The sequence below is a fragment of the Lagenorhynchus albirostris genome, chromosome 10 (assembly GCF_949774975.1).
Source record: "Lagenorhynchus albirostris chromosome 10, mLagAlb1.1, whole genome shotgun sequence".
NCBI lineage: Eukaryota > Metazoa > Chordata > Mammalia > Artiodactyla > Delphinidae > Lagenorhynchus > Lagenorhynchus albirostris.
Window position 1 is genome coordinate 35,672,993 of NC_083104.1, and position 7,234 is coordinate 35,680,226.

At 49.5% G+C, this 7,234-nt stretch overlaps 1 protein-coding gene across 1 annotated transcript in view; it reads left to right on the forward strand.

Moving 5' to 3' along the window:
* DCP1A (decapping mRNA 1A) overlaps positions 1-1,347 on the forward strand; it is a 62,612-nt gene extending 61,265 nt beyond the window's left edge. The window contains exons 11-12 of the transcript XR_009542761.1: positions 27-91; positions 972-1,347. The gene's annotated coding sequence lies outside the window, so the exon portion shown is untranslated. The remainder of the gene's footprint in view (positions 1-26; positions 92-971) is intronic.
* Positions 1,348-7,234: the final 5,887 nt, after the last annotated feature.

Genomic DNA, 7,234 nt, shown 5'->3' on the forward strand with positions numbered 1-7,234 from the left:
TAATTGTGTTTTTATTGAATTTACAGAAATAGGAACTTTTGAATGAGTTGCTACACTTTTCCAGAGTCTCCTACTGCTGAGAGGGAGTGAGGTGAGAGAACAAAACAACTCCGTTTATTCCTCTGAGTTTTCCCCAGATGGAGGGTACAGGTCTAATCATGACCAAAAACACTGTTTTACAGGGGACTTAACCTTCCAGGTCACTTCCCAAATTCACTCAGTTTATGTGTGTTGAGTTGTCATATGTGCCAGGCATCTAGGATGATAAGGAAGGAAAGAGGGAGGGAAGAAAGTAAAATGTCATCATTGTGGGACATAGGGAAAAGGAAAAAAGTGTTAATCATATATCTCCCTAGTAATTGTTCACATTAAGTGTGTTTCCAAATGAGATTCTCTCTAAAATGTTTGACATACCTGCCTGCTTTTTTAGAGCAGAGCATATGCTTAACCCTTGCTTTATGACTTTTGTACACACACCCCAGTCATCATTAATGCATGCTCATTCAGCACTTAAGCATTGCTGTCCATTATTTTCCTGATCTTCACAATAACCCATTTTAGGGAGAAGGGAGTTGAAGCCGAGAGTGACAGGGCCTGCTGCTTATTAAGCCAGTACTGAGTTAGGGACCCGAAGCCAAGCAGACCAGAGGGCTGGTCTAGAACTCCTTTCTTGACTCCATTGCCTCCACGATAAATTATTCTAGATTGCTTTCTATAATTCCTTAGGTCACACATTACCACTGTTTATTAAAAGCTAGTTTGACCTACTCACGTGCTGCTTTTTAGCTGTCATGACCTAGGAAACCAGGTAACCAGGTTCATTGGAATTTCGTGAAAAACTAAGGCCACTGGATCGTGAACAAGAGCCATAGGGTTTGGGATTTTAGGCTTCCTGGTTGTTTCTAATGATGTTTTCACTCACCGTTTATGGATCCTGGTTCATGCTGTTGCTAAAAGATACCTCGTCTTAGGCTTCCCTGGTGGCGCAGTGGTTAAGAATCCGCCTGCCAATGCAGGGGACACGGGTTCAAGCCCTGGTCCGGGAAGATCCCACATGTCGCGGAGCAACAAAGCCGGTGTGCCACAGCTCCTGAGCCTGCGCTCTAGAGCCCGTGAGCCACAACTACTGATCCCCGCGTGCCTAGAGCCCATGCTCCGCAACAAGAGAAGCCACCGCAATGAGAAGCCCACGTACCGCAACAAAGAGTAGCCCCCCCGCCTCCGCAACTGAAGAAAGCCCACATGCAGCAACAAAGACCCAACGCAGCCAAAAATAAAATAAATAAATATTAATTAAGTGATTAACTTTAAAAAATACCTGGTCTTTGAGTAAGTGTGTGAGTTAGAAATTGCTGAGGCTTCTGTGTTTGTCAGAGCTACAAGAACCAGCCTGTCTCTCCTGGATGGGCAGCTAGAAATCCGGCCATGTGGTTTCCTCTAAAGATGAAGCCAGGTTCTTGGAAAGCTGAAGGGAGGAGCAGCAAAACAGTCACTAAACCAAGCAAACCCTGGAGCCCAGCCTGCGTTCTCTCCTTTAGACCGTGTCTTTTGGGGTCTCTGTTACCCCCAAATGTAATGGGAAGACGCCAACAGGTTTCTAAAGGGCTTAGATCAATTCAAGATTCTCCACCTGTCTAAGTTTGCTGCCACGCTCATGCAGACGGAACCCATGGCAGGGCGGGCGGGCGGATGGGGCTTACATATATCTCTTCAGGTTCACCAGGCAAATTAGCTAAAAGTAAAGCTGACTACTAAGAGAGCTCTTATGCCCGGCGGTAGAATGGCTCGGAAGGAGGTGATACAGAGGCCGCATGACAGTCACATCATGTTTCACAGGTACTTCTTTCACGTAAGTTTGAATATATTTGAAGTACAGTCCCACAAGTAATCATAACCGACGTTTGTTGTGTGCTGTGTGCTCTGTGTGCATTCCTTAACCCTTCCCACATCCCTCGGAGGTGGAGGCCATTCAAAGTGCAGCCTTGGGAAAGGGCCACTCACGACACCAGCTTCCTGTCATCCTGGGAAGGGGCAGAGGCCCTGGCTGTGGTTAGACTGACGTCAGCCCATCAGTCTAAAAAGGGCCCCAGAATTTGGAGCTGAGAAGGCGGCCACAGTCCACAGGAACTGCTGCTTGCTTACCACGTCCCTGCCCCTCCAGAAAGATGGGTCTGGTACTGCCTGAGCCCTGGCAAAGCTCTAGAGGCAACCCCAGCAAACCACCCACCATGTTCTGTGGGTTTCTCAGTGTTGGCAATGGCGCCCTGGCTTCTGAAGCATGTACAAAAATCTGGACCCCTACACATTTTGCTAGCGAAGCCCCGTTTTGTTGTTTCTATATCTGACACGTTCCTGCCCCCACAGACTGCCCCTCCCAGCCTCTCCCAGGCAGGGGTCTTTCCCCTGGACAGAAGGGCTAACATCCTCTCCCGTCCTGCTGGCACTGAGAAGCTTCCCTGATTTCTGTTTGACCCTTACCCCGACAGGCCCCCTGATGGGAAAGGCGATGCTAGCAATGTTGCCGGCCAACACCCCCACTTACTGTGTGGTCTCCACCCTAGCAGGCACCTCACCCCCTTTTAAATAAACAAATATTTTGTCATTTCACCTTTACCATTTTGACCTAGAATTCATAGAGAATGTAACCTATGCCTACATAATTTTTAAATAAGACCTTAATTGTGATCTAAAGGAGAAGTTTTAAAGTAATTTATAATCAGATGCTCCATATTAAATATGGGAATGCTTGGGCATGACTACACAAATTCGCAGAATGCCCCCGTAAATAGGAGCCCTGGTCTTCACTCTGACACAGCTCCCCTTCACCCAGAAGACGGCCGCTCTCCCACAAAGGGCCCGTCCAGGGCTGACACACCTGGGAGCCAGCTCCCGCCCCCCTCCATCGCCTGCCCTGACTCACTGGGCTCCTGCCCAAAAGGAGACCGAGGAGCTGTTTGCGCTCCAGCCCAAGATGGCGAGGTTATTAATTAACATTCCCCGAGGACTTTGGAGCCCTTAAAAGATGGGCCGGTGCGTCAACCTCAGAGAGAGGTAGGAGGGAAGGTGGGAGGGAGAGACACACACACACACCCTATTTGTTGGTCCCCATCTGACCCTTGGGGCTGGGGGTAGCAGCTGTTCTGTCCCAGACTCAGTGCTGGACACTATGGGCACAGCCCCACACACGCCTGCCCTGTCCCCTTAGCCTGGGCTCCGTGGTAAACTGCGATTTCGGGAGCAGGGATGCACGTCACTCTGGAATAGGGTGACTTTGACCATCCTGACCACCTGGGGGACACATGTCATTGCCTCGTTTTCCAGGTGAAGGAACTGACCACTGAGTGATTTGCCGAAGGCCATCCGTCCAAGTTCACCCAGCTAGGGGGCAGCAGAGGCAAGAGCTGACCTGGACGTGTTCAGTTCAAACCTCCCTCTGGGTTTGTGGAACGTGGAAAAAGCTTTCGGGTCCCTGGAGAATTTTGAAGCACGTTTGGAAATGACAGTGGCGTTGCTGCCAGTCACCTGTTGTTATCCCTTCCTCCCAGGTATGGCCCTTCAGAGGGTTTTCTCAGCCCTAGGCCGGGGGTGGGGGGGTGGGGGGTGCGTTGGAGTGGCTCAGAGCCATCCTGCCAGGATACTGGCCAAGCTGGGAAGCCGAGGTCCGGATCTGAAATGGGTTTATAGTCTCAATTCCCATCACCCATGCCAGCATGACACAGGTACAGTTTGGTGGCAGGGAATACTGTTAGTTCAAAATTTGCTGTCGGTTGTCACTTCCTCCTTGGAGCCTTCCCTGATCTGCAGTCTCAGCAGGCAATTCTTTATACAGATCACAGGACAGGGCCGTGTGGCCCCTGCCGACCTGTGACCTGTGATCTGAGAACCAAGACAGGATCATCTTCTTCCCCAAACATCTAGCCCAGTGCTGGCACACAGGCCTTGGTAAATGCAACAAAGGAGTGAATTCATGAGAGAATCAAAGGGTCAATTGAGGCCTCATCAAAGTCACCAGGAGGAAGGCTGACTAGATGTCATTGCTAATTCTAGGGGTGGGGTGGGGAGAAAAAGCCATTGTGTTTGGAGGGCAACCAACCTGGGTTTGGGACTTCCTGTGGCTGCTGACTGTTCCTCCTAGCCAAACACTGTTACGGCTTCGTGTTTCCCAGGAGGAGCCGTGTGGCTCTAAGCAGGGAAAGGATCCCTCTCCATGCCTTTCTCCAGACTGCTGCAGCCCTACCCTAAATAACCACCACTTCAGCTCTTCAACAACTGCCCAGGAGAAAATCCACTTAATCTCCCCACAGCAAAACAAAAATGTTCATCTTTAATATCTACAGGAACAAAAGCCACCTCTACCACCCAGCTTGCTCAGGGAAACCAGGAGATATCAGAAGAGGGAACAGGGTGACAGTCTCTCCCCACTCTGTGCCGCAGGCCATGCAGGCGGGCCCGGCTGCCCTAGAAGTGCCCTGTCAATAGCACTGCCCAAGCCCTGCCTGGCATGGCACACCCAGACAGGAACTGATGAGGGCTGTTGAGGCAGCTCCTTACTCCCCACCCAGGGAGGTGCCCAGGCTCTGCTACTCAAACCGCAAGCTGCAATGACTAGGCACTTTTCCTTTGTGTGCAAGGAAAGCAGGCCTGGCAGGGCTGCGCTGGGCTCCATGCTGGTGCTCACCTTTCAGGAGTGCCAGGTGCCTGCAGCCCCAGCCTTTGGGGGTGACTCAGAGGGTCGACCACCCAATCTGGTCCTGGGATTGGCCAAGGACACACAGTGATGACCAGAAAAGAAGCCCTCTCTCCCAGAAGCAAGTGCTAGCTATAGTGAAAGCACAAGTATTGTTTGATACAGTATAAACGCAGAAGCAACGCAAACGTCCAACCACGGGGGGACAGTGGATGACCTTCCTCTTCGCCAGTAATAATTCTGGGGGAGAAAAGCACGTGGACTCTGCGGGAAAGCATTTAAGATGCACAGTGATATAAACCAGAGGGATCATGACCTTACTTAAAATATTCATGCTCATGGATAAAAAGGGAAAAAAAAAGGCTGGAAGGAAATAACCAAAATTTTGTCCTTAGTGACCTCTGGATGGTGGATTATGGGGGATGAAGTTTTCCTCTTTGTGTATCAGTCAGGATACAAGCAGAGAAGCAGAACCTGTAGGTCTATATTAAAGATTTGTGGCAAAGAATTGGATTGCTCCAAGGTGGTGGGCCGAGGGGACTGATAGGTAAGTCACAAACTGCAGAGGAGGCTGGAGCTGCCACAGAAGAAGTCACTTTTCTTCTTCAGCCTTTCAACCAACTGAATCAGATCCACCCAGTTATCTAGAATAATCCCTTTTACTTAAAATCAACTGATTATGGGATTTAATCACATCTACAAGATACCTTCACAGCAGCACCTAGGTTAGTGTTTGATTGAATAATTGGGGACACAGCCTAGCTGAATTGAAACAGGAGGGAAGGGGGGCAGGGCACAACCTTTGAAAGAATGACATAGCCCGAGGACATGACATAAACGGATTAGAACCAAATGGGTCCAAGATGGTGGGCAAGTCGACTTCCACTAGACCTCGAGCCTCAGTATACGCTCATTGTAACACATCAGTAAGCTAAATGACAAACCTACAGGTGCCATGACAGTTCCAAGGCCAACCATAAGGATGAAAAAGTGGGCAGTGGCCCAGTTCATGGAAATCCCCGCCCCTTCCCGGAATAGCTGGAATACTCCTCCCACTCATTAGCCTATGAAATTACCCACCCTTATAAAAACTGACAATCCCATACCTTGGTGCCTTTCTCACCTTCTGAGATGGCCCACACTCTGTCTGTGGAGTGTTTCTCACTTCTTACCTATTACTTTGTCTCACTGAATCCTTTCTGCAATGAGACATCAAAAACCTGAGCTTCATTAAGTCCTGAAACCAGGTGTGCAATCTCAGTTGGAAGACTGGGAGTTTGGTCTGGGTTCTAGTCCCGGCCATGTGGGTTCAAGTCCCAGTCTGGGTTTTGGCTGGGTTTGAGTCCCGGCACGTGAGTTCAAGTTCCAATTTGGGGTGCACGGTTTCAGAATGACATATAAAACAGACTGTCAGAGTATTTTGCTATATTCTCAAATTTTCTACAAAGAACATGTGTTGTCATTTGTATAATTTTTTTTTTAAGCAGTAAGTGACAAAACCACCATGAGATACCACATTGCACCTACAAGGCTAGTTAAAATAAAGACAAGAGGATGGGCTTCCCTGGTGGCGCAGTGGTTAAGAATCTGCCTGCCAATGCAGGAGACATGGGTTCAAGCCCTGGTCTGGGACGATCCCACATGCTGTGGAGCAACTAAGCCTGTGCGCCACAACTACCGAGCCCGTGCGCCACAACTACCGAGCCTGCATGCCACAACTACTGAAGCCCGCGCTCCTAAAGCCCGTGCTCTGCAACAAGAGAAGCCATCGCTATGAGAAGCCCGTGCACCACAACAAAGAGTAGCCCCCGCTCACTACAACTCGAGAAAGCCTGCGTGCAGCAACAAAGACCCAACGGAGCCAAAAATAAAAATAAATAAATTTATTTAAAAAAATTATTAAAAGATACATTTCTGCAAGAAGAAAAGTGAATCCAGAGAGAAGATTTGGGAGTAAAGAAGCAAACCCTGACTGGTTCGAGTCCCAGCACGTAGGTTCAAGTCCCAATCTGGGTTTAAGCTGGGTTCGAGCCCCGGCATGTGGATTCAAGTCCCAATCTGAGGTGCACAGTTTCAGTACCACGCGGCTTACAGGATCTTAGTTTCCCGACCAGGGAATGAACCCAGTCCCCCGGCAGTGAAAGTGCTGAGTCCTAACCAGTGGACCACCAGGGAATTCCCAAGTTGTGATTTTTTTAAAAAGCAATAAAATGAGAAAGGAAGGAGAGAGAGCCGTGTGCACCGGGGTTAGAGCTGACTTCTAGCAAAGTCGAGGAGCTGGTGAGTTATCCCCTGTGTCCAGGTTCCCTTTCCCCACCCCTGCCTCCCTGTCATGGGGCTCTTGCCCAGTGCCCACGGTCCCAGAGTCTGCAGGTGTCCTGGAGAAAACCATCTATAAAACTCATCTCAGAATTCTCTCTTCTCATTGATTTTCCCTTTGCTCACTGGACAAGGGGGTCTAATACCTCCTGCTGCCTACATACCACTGCCAGGAAGAGCTTACAGCTGTGAAAATGAGGGTAGCCTCCCCACCTTGAATTTGCTTTC